Below are 12,290 nucleotides of genomic sequence, written 5' to 3'. Positions count from 1 at the left end.
ATCAATAAAGTTCTTTTCAATACTCAGTAACGTAGATTAGCTGTATAGAGAAATTTATCCGACATAGAAAATGAATTTGAGGAATGGAATTTTTTTTTATAAGTAATCACCAATGGAGCTAAACTTTCCCAAATGAGGGGTAACTGGTACTAAGAAGATGTTCAGATGAAAACACCCACTCCTTAAGAATGAGGCTTAAGTAAAGGCTTATGCATTACAACAAATATCAGATTTGCACAAATCAAATTATAATTAATCATCTCTGCTTTTTCCCTTCAAGGTTAACAAATTCAGTTTACAAAGCACATAGTCTATAGTCCATTATTCATCTCAGTAGCAAATGATTATCATATATTACATACCATAATAAAATCGCACAATTGGTTTACCTCACAGTAATTTGTTTCCAATCAACATGAAACAACTTCTGGAAAACATCAGGAGAAGTATGGGCATACTTGCTCTATAAATATTGTTTATAGACTGCACAAAAGGTACATTATGTATTTTACACTCATTGTTGTATACTAAAATATACTTTAGTTCATAATCAAACACATTCAGAGTCTTTGCTAAAGTTATGTTATAGTTATCTTTTCAAGTGTATAACAACAGAGGGTTGCCACACACTTAGTTACACACTTAATTCCATATTGAATTCCTTCACTCAGACCTTGGTAGCATCCACAGGAAAGAGTCCATTGACAAAGAGGAATGAAGAAGCAAATAAATATTCCAAGACTTCACTGTTAAGCTTTTGAAAATTAAAAGATATCCCAGCAGGCTTGTAATTGATTTCAAATATCTAGCACAGCATCTCGGAGAGATTTATCACCTCTTGCCCTTGGACACTTTGGTACTTCAGATCCATATTGGTTTTGTGCTCTTAGAATGAAAGTGCAGTCTGATACCACCTGATAAGAATGGACCTCTCCCCCAGTTGCAAGGCAAGTAATAAAGAGAAGTTTCTGGTATCCGAAATTCTACTTTGAGAGGGGGGAACAAGCCATAATAAGCAGTGGAAAGAAGTGGAAAGTATGCATTACAGGCAACACAGTCACTTCATGATTTAAACAGAAAAGAAACCAAATCTTAAACTTCTCAATCAGACATCAACATGTATTTCTTTTAAGAGAAATGCTGACATAAGTTAAGTGCTATAATTTGGGTATACATAAGGTATCCATTACAATTAAAGACTAGGTAGGCCTTACAGTATAAATTTGAGAACTAATGAACCTTGGGAAATAGGACTTAATGAGAGGCTTTAAGGTAACTGGGGACACATGTCTGGCATGGTTATCCATCATAATGTGACAGTATCTGACACCAGTGCCATGTCCGCTAACCTCCTGACCTGAGCTACATAGAACTCGCGATTTTATGAGCTACGTCTCAAGTATTTCATCATAGCAACACAAAGCTGACTGATACAGTAAGAAAGGAGAGTATGACATGTTCTGAAAAGGAGACCAGTAAGCAATAACAAAATATTCTCAAATACTTGAGGGAAAGGAAGAGACAAACATGATAGAAGATTGTGAGACCAGCATCCAAAATTCCATAGATCCTGAGACAAATTTTATTCCAAGATGTCTTTGCAATTGGTGATGCTGAATGCTCTAATCCAATTTCTGGCTGTGTTCATTCTCTTTATCCTCTAAAGCAGAAAGGAAATTAAACTGTTACACATTTACAAGAATTCAAAGCCCTCTCCTCCTCCACAGGTGGCCTAGAAGAAACCCCATGTGGGTTTTCAGCAGGAGATCAGCACAAGTTATTCTGACAGGAGCCAGCAGGAGACCCAGCAATGGGATGTGCTATCTTACCATGTGATCCCAGAAGTCTTACCTCTTCAGAACATAGCATGGCAATTAGCACAAATAATTACTCTCAGAGACAAAGCTTCTTTTGGCACAGGAGTTAATTTTTCAGTTTGAAAGTTTCTTTTACCACTGTGCACCTTACTCCTCCCCCCCGCAAAAAAAAAAATCAGGACGTACAATGAAACTAAAATATTGGATTGAATACAAAAGGTTTGGAATGTTCACACTCAAGAACTATTAAAATTGTTCAGTAAAAAGTTGCTATTCTGGTTAAGTCAGCTCTCAATTACTCTCAAAGGAATAAGCAAAGGGTTTAACTTCTAAAGTTAGGGTCAAGTTCCGAATAGATAGCACAAAAGATGCAAACAAGGCAGTCCTCAGTTTACACACAGCGTTGTCACAAAGCTGGTCTATAAAAATCGGAAGTTTTAATCACAGTAATGCCACCAGCACAACAATGTTCATCGCAGCACAATTTGTCATAGCGAGAAGCTGGAACCAACCCAGATGCCCCTCCATAGATGAATGGATCAGGAAAATGTGGTACATTTACACAATGGAATTTTATGCCTCTATCAGAAAGAATGACATTGTTCCATTTGTAAGGAAATGGAAGGACTTGGAAAAAGTTATACTAAGTGAAGTGAGCCAGACCCAAAGAAACATGGACTCTATGGCCTCCCTTATTGGGAATAATTAGTACAGGTTTAGGCAAGCCATAGCAGAGCATCACAAGGCCCAATAGCTATACCCTTAGAAACACATAAGATGATGCTAATTGAAATGAATTCCATGTTATGGAAACAAGTGATATATCACAGTTGTAACTACTTTCAACGTCCTATGTGTATGTGTAGTTTCTATTATTGATAATGTTTTGTATCACCTTCCTATGTTTGTACCTACACTATCTTTGTAATCTTATCTGAGTATATTGGAAACCGTGTTTACTGGTATTGGAAGTAGGAAATTGAAAGGGAATACCAAATTTGAGAGACACAGGGTAAAAAAAGAGAAATAACTACAAAAGCAATACTTGCAAAACTGTTTGGTGTAAGTGAACTGAACACCTGGGGGGGGAGGGAAAGGGGGGGAGGGAGGGGGGCATGAGGGACAAGGCAACAAACAGTACAAGAAATGTATCCAATGCCCAACGTATGATAATGTAACCTCTCTGTACGTCAGTTTGATAATAAAAATTTGAGAAAAAAGAAAAAAAAATCGGAAGTTTTCCTTTTGTCTTTTAATTTTAAAGAGTAGTGTGGTTATCTTGAGAAACCACTTCTGTCGTGAAGTTGGTTTAAATAAAAAGCTTCTTGATGTTCCCAATGCATTCCCAGCTTATCTCCAATGAGAATAATCATATGATTGTAATTGTGGGACTGCTTCAGAGGAGGGGGGAGAAGGAAAGCTAATGATGGGGTATAAACTGTGACAAAATACAGTGCGTCTAGGTACAAAAACTGCTTAAGGAAATTCATAGAAAGCTGTTCAAAGACAAATGGTGCTGGCAAAACTGGTTCAAAACCTGTAACAAACTAAAACTATATATATGTTGTTTTGATTTGCATTTCTTTAATGGCTGGTGGTGTTGAGCACTTTTTCCTGTGCTTCTTGGCCATTCTTGTTTCCTCTTCAGAGATGTCTTTTTTTAGGTCATTAGCCCATTTATTAAGAGAAGCAGTTGTTTCTTTCAGGATTTGTTTAGGGGAAACTTAATTTTTTGAGTTCTAAGTATATTTTAGATATGAGGCCCTTGTTTGTTATAGGGCCAGTGAAGATCTTCTCCCAATATGAGTGCTTTCCATTTATCTTAAAAGATCTGTTCTTTGCCATGCAGAAGCTCTGCAGTTTCATGCAAACCCATTTGTCCAAACTTTTTTGTTTTTCTTTATTTATTCCTGTGTTTCTGGGCCTTTATTAAGAAAGTTTGAACCTGTTTCAAGGAGCCCAAGTGTGTCTCCTTTTCCTCCCTGGAATGTTTTCAGGGTATCTATTTTTTCCCTAGAGGTCTGTGATCCATTTGGAATTGATTCTGGTGCAGGGTGATCTATTAGGATCTAGCTTTAGTTTGATACAGGTGTTTAACCAATTTTTCCAGCACCATTTGAAGAAGAAGCTGTCTTTCTTCCATGCTATTTTTTTTAGCTCCTTTATCAAAGACTAGGTAGCCATAGGTCTGCAGGTTCATTTCTGGATCGTCAGTTCTATTCCATTGGTCCTTAGGCCTATTCTTATACCCAAACCAAGCTGTCTTTGTTACTATAGCTTTGTAACAGAGTTTGAAGTTTGATACTGATATTCCTCCAGCAATACACAGTGGAATTCTATGCCTCTATCAGAAAGAATGACACTGCCCCATTGGTGAGGGAATGGAAGGATTTGGAAAAAATTATACTAAGTGAAGTGAGCCAGACCCAAAGAAACATAAACTTTATGGTTTCCCTCATTGGTAATAATTAGTACACATCTAGGATAGTCCTAGCAGAAGATCACAGCAGCTCAATAGCTATATGTACACATGAACACATAAGACGATGCTCCAAGTTATGGAAAAAAATGGTTTACCATTGTCATTATTATTTTCAATGTACCATCTGAAATTATGCCACTTTCTTTTGTCCTTCTTCCCCAGAGTTTTACCGCTGATGTCACTGTTACTGATTTCGGTACCCTGAGTATTGTGTGTGTGTGTGTGTGTGTGTGTGTGTGTGTGTGTGTGTGTGTGTATTGGAACTAGGGAAGGGAAGGGGAACACCACAATGGAGAGACAGAGTGTAAAAGGTGAGCCAACACAACAACAATAGTTTAAAAGCTATATGCCATAATCCAACTGTACAACCTATGGGAAGAAGAGAGAAAAGTGAGGGAGGGGGTAACAAGTTTGATAAGAAATATACTTCCTTATGTATGAAACTGTAACCCCTCTGTACATCACTTTGACAATAAATAAATAATTTCAAAAAGAGTGGACAGAGAAAAAAACAACAGTAGAGGAGTTTAATCAAATCACGATACAGTACACATATATGTAAAATACCACAAAGAAACTCCTTTATACAATTAATATATGGTAATGCTTTTATTGAAAAAGTAATAATAGAGCACATAATGGTTACAAGTATTTTAAAATAATCCCATATATTTAAGTTCCTGAGGTTAAAGTGACTGCAATATTAGCCAGCGAACATGATAATCATTCATTATGCTATTTGTACAGGAAATGAATTCCAAGCTCTACAGCTACTCACAAATGATTTTTGGAATGCTACCCACTTATCATTTGAGAAATATCTTTAAATAATAGCATAATGGCTTGGAACAAAGGAAATGACCCAAGATGCTTCTATGTTAACGAGGAATTTTATTAATATATCTTAAGTAGTCCTTTATTTGAAATACCCTGATTTCTCTTCAGGGAAATTATAGGATAGTTACTTTATCCCTCCTTTCATTTCAAATACATACCAACTTACCAAACTGCTGAATGACAGGTGAGAAAGGTAGAGCAAACAGTATTGTTGAGATTCATGACATGACTATAGATTTTGCTCAAGGCATGGTTCTGTTCACATGACTAAGCATGCTTTCACTCATGAATAGATGAACTATAGAAAAATCACATTTTGAAATCCTCTTTGGGCAAATATTAGCTACTTAATTTAGCTATGATTTGATGAAATAAGATTTTATTAGGTAGAGTCTAATAAATATTCTATTTTTTTCTGATACTCTATGGGCCCTCCATCCATTCTTGATGAAATCTAAGTTACTTGGAAAGTCAGGCAAATACTTCTGATCTTTCTGAGCAGCAGAGTTATTCAGTTCACAGCAACTTGTTGAACATTTGTCACAAGTTTTCTATATTCATACTTTTCCTCTCGACTCAGGATAAAGAGCAATTACCTCAAATATATAATTCATACTGTAGTATACCATGAATCCCAAAAGTCATGTGCTGTTCAAAATAAAGCATGCATGTCTGGGTTAGAGATTCCGTAGATTTAGAAAAATAACAAAGGTCATTATAGAATCCTCATTAAACATAAAATGAAATAAACCTCAAACTAACATACAAACATCTCTTACTGATGACAATACAATTTTATATATTTTAAGCAAAAAAATTTAGCAATACAGTTCTTTTTCTGCTAATTAGTAGGAAATACAAAGGGTATATATGGGAGGAGGGAGGAAAGGTAAAGCAGAAATATTTCATTTCAACTTGGGCCATATCTAGTAAGTGTACCAAATAAACATTGCAACAGTGAGCTTGACATTTTTCATCATTTTTTCTATTCTTCAAGCATGAAACAATACATATTTTGCAGTTAAGCAATTTTAGGTCATCATATCAATGACCAAATTAAAGCAATAAAATTGATAACTTGGTATTCAACATAAACAATTGATCATCAAGATGGAAATTCTCATAAAAACAAACAGATTGAAAGGGAGTAATGTTTGTAAAATGTAAATATTGGCCTTTTCCTTTGGAAAAATACACCAGAAAAAAAATTAAATGAGATGATCTCTCATAGCAGTGGGGTTTTACATAAAGTAAAAACTTAGTAGTAGTATGTCAAAGGGTAGTTGAAATACAAATGATTATTAGACTATATACACTGCTAAGGTTAAATAAGAAGCACAATAAAAATAGATAAGAAGTTAAATCAAGATCAGGTAGCAAGTTGAGCCAAATCAAGTAAATAGTAGGAGTCTAGATTCCTAGAGGTAATCTTAAACTACAGGAAAACAACAAGACAATGATTTAGCTATGATGACTATCTCCATCTAAGATTGTCTTATGCCTCTGATGGATGAGACTGTACATCACAAAGAGCAATAAAAGACAACACTAGAGAAGGTGAGGAAGAGACACTTTCTGACTCTTTGTAGGCCAAGAAAATAGTTATAAGGAAATACAGGGCTCAGGTTTCTAGAAGAAAGGCAAATCCAACAAAATTACTTTTAAGATGAATTTTTGCCATTCATTTTAGAAATGAAAAAAAAAAACACACATTAAACCACCAAACCACAAATAATAAGCGAAGGGGAAATAACAGTTGAAAGGAGGACCTCATGCCCACTTGTCAAAGAACATATTCTCTACTGTTAAGCTGAGATGAGACCCTCAATAAACTGCAGACACTGCACACATGGATCCAGGGAGAAGTGGAAAATGCTTAAAGAAGTAGATATTAAGATATGTTCAATTAAAGTAAATATGATTATTGCTACAAAACAAACCTTTCCAAATCACAATGGCTTCAAAAAGTAATCATTTATTTATGACTTTCTCACATCTTTGTGTCACAGAATTCCTTGAAGGTGTAACTTGTCAGAAAGTCAGAACAAAAAAAATTGGGAAACAAGACAAAGTAGGAAAAATATGCCAAGTTCATGCAATGGACTATTTACATAATGAAAATGAATGAATTATAAGCATTTATAGAAAAAAATACTAAGGAAACAATGTGAAGACAAGTTACATTCCAAATGAACAATTCATTACATTGTGATAGCCCCAAACTTTCACAAACATTGAGTAATATTTCAGAATAGTCACATAATACAACATAAACAATAAGTAGATCAATTAATTCTTTCTAGAAAGAAGAAGGGAACAGAATAAAGGATAAGTGAGTGGACAGAAGCAATTGAACCTGCAATGCATTGTTTCATTCAAATACCAGAAGCATATATGACATAATATTAAGATTCATCAAACTTGGGTGATGGTAGATATCCATCATGATTTTCATTGTGTATTTCTCTATGCTTAAAACATTTCATTATGAATGATGTGTGTGAATGAAGTAGTTCCTCAGTCAGAGGACATTATTATTGACAGAATCAGCAGCTTAATGAAATTTGTTAAAGATGTTATTACCAAAGGCATCATTTTTCCACTCAGCTTGACACTATTCCTGACATAGTCATAGCTATTGTTTATCCAATGATACTGAAACACGTCAGAATTTTTTGAATTCTAAGATGCATAGGGAGCTTAAAATCAAGCACTGGAGAAAATATGTTCCAGGCTACTGCAAATGTCCTCAGCTCAAATAATATTTTAATGAAAAATTGAGTACAAGCTAGAGCCTGGAGCAAGGCAGGATGGTTGGATGAATTTGCATCATGATTTTAGGAGATATATATATATATATACACAAGTTTGTTCATGTGTCTTTTTTAAAAGAATGTTTTAGATGATATAAAATTCTGTCATCTGTAAAAATTTGGTGCAAATATTGTGAAAATGCAAGGGCTATCAAGCTATTCAAGCTGACTAAAGAATCAAGATTATGTTCTAAATACTTAACTTTGGGAGAAAACAGGTGTTAAAACACATTCTAACATAAACTCAGCCTTCTGTACCCACATGCTCTATGTTGTGGACTGAACCAACTGCAGAGTGAAACTATCTGGGGGAAATAATTGAATCTACAGTAAATATGTATGGGATGTTTTTTCTTGTCATTATTTCCTAGACAACACAACAAATATTTACACAGAATTTATTGTACATTGTGCTAGGCATAGTCACTAATATAGAAATAGCTTAATGTCTATGGAGGCTTGCATAGGTTATATGCAAATTCTACATTATTTTATGTGAGGTACTTTAGCATTGACAAAATTTTATAGCCACGTGAAAGTGCTCGATATTTCCCATGGATATCTAGAGACACCTGTATTCCTTTGGTCAAATAGAAAAATTCACCATTGTAGTAATTCTCACAGTAGTTAGCATCTCTGAGGCTAGCCTTAAACCCAAGAGAAATAAATATGTACCTATGGCGTGATATAAGCAAGAATCACCTGATAGGATTACTGTCCCAGATCTCATTGGCTCCAAGCCTAAAAATCCCATCAAGCAATAATATCCCAAGGTATTGGTTGTGATTGATAAAATGAGGAAATCTCTGAGGGAAAAATCTGCTTACAGAAAACAAAGTCAAATGAAAGTTGCTAGAATGGGCTAGGGCGTGGCAAGTACAAGGCCCTGAGTTTCAACCACAGTACCACTGAAAAGATAAAGAATGAGAAAAAAAGGTGCTAGAGAAAAAGAAGAAAGATGATTATGAAATGCAGAGGAGGGAACATATCAGGAGAAGGTCCCAGGGGGCTTTAACTCACTGAAGGAGCACTACAGAGTCTATAGTTACTGGGAGTCTATAGTCCTGGGAAGTGAGCTAAGTCTTTCCAGGTAAACGGTCATACTTAAGCAGAATATACTACTTTATAAGGAAAACCGAAGACTTTTTGTAGAGTTATGAAATTTTCAATATCATTCTCCATAAGACAAACTGTAAATTGAGGAACAAAGAAAGTCATAGAGACTTGAAGGCCTGGTGAGCTATGGGAATTCCAACCCCATTGTACATGTCAGAAATACAGTGTACTTAGAAACACGTAGCAGCTCTCCATCCTTGGCCATCTTTCTGTTCTGCCCTTTTGATTCTCTTTCCACCAGGTCTATGTAAGCACTTTCTCTTTGCTATTTTACATAAAACCACAATAAAAAATATTCCACCCAATCCAACACATTATATTCATTGCATTTATAATACAATATGCTGTGAATTATTAGAATTGGTATTATCATTTATATATTAAGTTCAAGAAGTCTGTATTTATGCTATAGTGAATATGTAATAGAAATTACAATTACAAAAAGTTGACAATGGCTAACAATGCACTTAATCAAAACATGTTTTTCATTAAAATTTTGAATAAAGTTTAGATTTGGGAAATTAGCTCAGCCAAAATAATTACTGAGGACATGAGTTGCAAAAGAAAAATAAAGAGCTATCTTTGGAATGAATAAAAATACTGATTTCTGAGATAAGCATTTCTAGTAAAGCTTAACCTAAAGTTCCACCACCTTTTTAGTTAAACAAATTAAAATTAAAAGTTAAGATTCTATAATTGAGCTAGGAAAAAACTTGTAATTGCATTTATTTCGTCTACTGTTTAATAAAGCTCTCTAAGAAACACTTGTTAAAACTAAAATACTTTTCATAAAACACTTTTATTCTAGAGGTCTTCATAAATGTAATAGGAAGGTCAGATCTGGCCAGTGCCATCATTAACTGTGGAGGGACTTCAGGTTGACTCCAGCTCAGATTAGAGCAGAAGCCAACTCCAACTCCACTAAGCCCTCCCCCACCCTATTCAGGGAAGCTCCCCTTTATTATGATAAGTTATGTAGATTGACCACCTGAGGCCTGGGAGCTTCAAGGAAACCCATGCCCTCCTATGAGTAGGCGTATCCACCTGCATCATGTGAGCCCCACCAAATCCATGCACCAATTCTAACTATACTGATGGGTTGGTTCAAACAGATACTATGAGACAGACTGTAACTCTATTGGCCACCTGCGTGTGGCCTAGCATGCTCGGTAAGTGTTGTGTCTTCATTGGTCACCTGGGTGTGGCAAGTTTGTCTATGACGTTTGCCTTATAACCAGGCTGGAAGGCCACACATAGGCGCAGTTCCAGCTCCCGATCTGGGCCCTGATCCTGCACACGCCGTCGGCAGTTTCGGCTCCCGAGTCTGGGCTGCGACCGGTTGGTTCACTTTTTGTTCACTTTTTACTTCCCCAATAAATCTGTCTTTTTGTCATCTGGGAGCTGGAGACTGTGTGGTGGACTCTTGGGGGAACCAGGAATCCCCTCCCTTGGGGGGGAACCCCATTTCATTGTAGGGAACCCCCACTCTACTTCAATAAACAATGAGGCAAAACAAAATAGCTATCTAGTGGAGGCCCCGGAGACATTCTGTCAATTAGAAATTTCTGGCTTTTGGTGAAAATGGCAATGTGTGTTAAGCAAAGAACTTACAAAGCTAAGCATATCATGACACATGCCTGTGGTCCTACCTACTTGGGAGACTAAGGTGAAAAGATTGTAGCTTGGGCTCCCTCTGAGGGAAGTCAGCACAAGATTTTAGCTTTGAAGCAAACTAAAAGCAAAACTGAAACAAAAATAAATTTGAAGTGCATATCTAATGCTTCCATTTTACCAGAATTGCTGAGTAGTACTTCATGTACCATTACTGCCCAAGTCTCTCTGACTAGAGTGTCATCTGCTATATCTAAAAATCTTTCTGTGAATGATAGAAGGGAGGAATTAAAGAAAAAACAATGTTTCTTATTTAAGCCTATGTTGGAGAAAAGATCCAGAAGGCATGGAAAAATCTGGATTAAATTCAGAATGAACACGAAATTGGGCATCTGAGAGAATGTACACTCCTAGGAATTCACAGAAATGTTGTAGAAAGCATTGGATTCCTTAGAGCACAGAAAATAAGGGATGCAAATCAATTTTGTATGCATCCCAAAGGAGAAATGTCTAAAGATATTATGATTACAGTGAGAACCAAGGAAACCCATCTACTTTCCAGAGTGGACCTAATATACTCCAGAAGTTCAACAATAAAATAAATCATCATATTTTGCAAATGTTACTTACAGTACAGTTACTTCTGGAAAGAAAAAGTATAGCTTTCACTGTGTCACTAACTTACTTTCCATGTCTCACTAAGAAAACATTAATACAGAAAAGGTATTCATTTTCTAAAATAATTAAAACTTTACTATTGGGACCACAGCTCGCAAGAAAAACATAAATGGAGTTAAAGTACTGACACAAATTTTATGTTCAGGAACCCCAGTAAGAATCTTATGAAGTTCACATTTCCTCTTAAAAGAAGAGTAAGGCCCATATATATCAATACTCAGTCCCATCTGTGAATGTCTTTTATAATATATATCAAATATCATTTCTGATTTTGAGCTTGAAAACCCCCAATAGTGAGAGTTAGAAACCTCATCAGCTTCTCAGATGCAAAAGGTATTTTGTCCCTAGAGAAGAGTTTCATTTGATCAGCTTGTGGGGGAGAGGGGTCACTTACTTGAGTTTGTCAACTTATGCACATGTGGAAATGATAAACATAGCTATTCTCTTCAAGAAAATTTTGAGAAAGAGATTTGATATTGATCTGTTGGTTTAAGTACATTTCCTTAACAGAGTACTGCTCAGAGTTAGGAAAATCTTTTTGTGTTTAACAATTAATTGATTTTGTATTTTCACCTCAAAGTAAGTCATTTATACTTGGAACTTAACTATGCCTTTCCAAATAAGAATTTGAATGCATATAAAAAGCTGAGACCAGACTTTACCCCAAGAGCTAGGGAATGGAGATATTACTTTCCACTTATGTAATTCAGGAAGAAGAAGGAGGAAGATGAGGAGGGGGAGGAGGAGGAGGGGGAGGAGGAGGAAGGGGAGAAGGAAGGGGAAGGGGAGAAGGAAGGGGAAGGGGAGAAGGAAGGGGAAGGGGAGAAGGAAGGGGAAGGGGAGAAGGAGGAGGAGGAGGAGGAGGAGGAGGAGGAGGAGGAGGAGGAGGAGAAAAAGATTAAGTATGAGCTAGGCACAGTTCCAAACTATACTAAG

The sequence above is a fragment of the Perognathus longimembris genome, chromosome 5, assembly GCF_023159225.1.
Source record: "Perognathus longimembris pacificus isolate PPM17 chromosome 5, ASM2315922v1, whole genome shotgun sequence".
Lineage (NCBI taxonomy): Eukaryota > Metazoa > Chordata > Mammalia > Rodentia > Heteromyidae > Perognathus > Perognathus longimembris.
Note: the sequence above shows the minus strand (reverse complement) of the source record.